Consider the following 954-nt stretch of genomic DNA (forward strand, 5'->3'; position numbering starts at 1 on the left):
AAACAGGGTTTCACCATGTTGGCCAGGCTGATCTTGAACTCCTGACCTCAAGTGATCTGCCTGCCTTGGCCTCCCAAAGTGCTGGGATTACAGGCGTGAGCTACTGCGCCTGGCCTAGGATTCTTCATTTAGTGTCACTGAACTTTACTATAGTTTTTGAAAATCAGTAATGCTGTATAGTTCCTTGGGGAAACTTCAGAAAGGAATAGTAAGGGATATAGTTTTTACAGCCTTAGTTTACCGTCTGGTATCTTTTTAAGCATTTTAACTTCTGTAATTCTTATGTATATTATGTTAAAATAAGAAATCTTGAGAGTTGTAGATTTAGTTCAATTCTTTAAACATTTAAGTCCCTTAGTACTTAGCTAAAGGTATCAAGGTGAAAAAGATAATGTCTCTGCCTTTAGGAAACTCGCAGTTTAGTAAGAGAGACATTTGAGCAATAATCATACTAAGTAAAATGATTTTTAATTTAGTAAAATTTTAATGAGCTTTGTTAACTGATCATAGATTAAGTATTTTAACTTTATCAACATCAAGGGTATATCCCTTAAATGCAATGGTAATATTTATGGCTTGCAAGTTAGTATTTGTACCTTGCAAATACCAAGTAGAACAGTAACACTTGCGGGAACTCCTGAGAAAATATACTGAAAATCATTCCTCTAAAAGTAGATTTTTAAAGAACTGCTTTACTATTTGTTATTTTAGTAATCAACAATAGGAAAAGCTGCAGTTAGCAATATAGAAAAAAAAAAACCAGTTAATTTCACAGCCTTAAAGCATATTTGCTCTGTGTAACAAGACTGAAAGTTAGCTATATGAAGGCACTCAATACAGGAAATATGAGACATACTGTTGTCTCTCTATGAACCCTTCCTTCCTTCCTTCCTTCCTTCCTTCCTTCCTTCCTTCCTTCCTTCCTTTCTTTCTTTCTTTCTTTCTTTCTTTCTT

The 954-nt window shown here is 34.3% G+C and overlaps 1 protein-coding gene across 5 annotated transcripts in view; it reads left to right on the forward strand.

Moving 5' to 3' along the window:
* SOX6 (SRY (sex determining region Y)-box 6) overlaps positions 1–954 on the forward strand; it is a 532017-nt gene that overhangs the window by 335659 nt on the left and 195404 nt on the right. The gene's annotated exons all lie outside the window — the stretch shown is intronic.

The sequence above is a fragment of the Mandrillus leucophaeus genome, unplaced genomic scaffold (genome assembly GCF_000951045.1).
Source record: "Mandrillus leucophaeus isolate KB7577 unplaced genomic scaffold, Mleu.le_1.0 Scaffold599, whole genome shotgun sequence".
NCBI classification, from domain to species: domain Eukaryota; kingdom Metazoa; phylum Chordata; class Mammalia; order Primates; family Cercopithecidae; genus Mandrillus; species Mandrillus leucophaeus.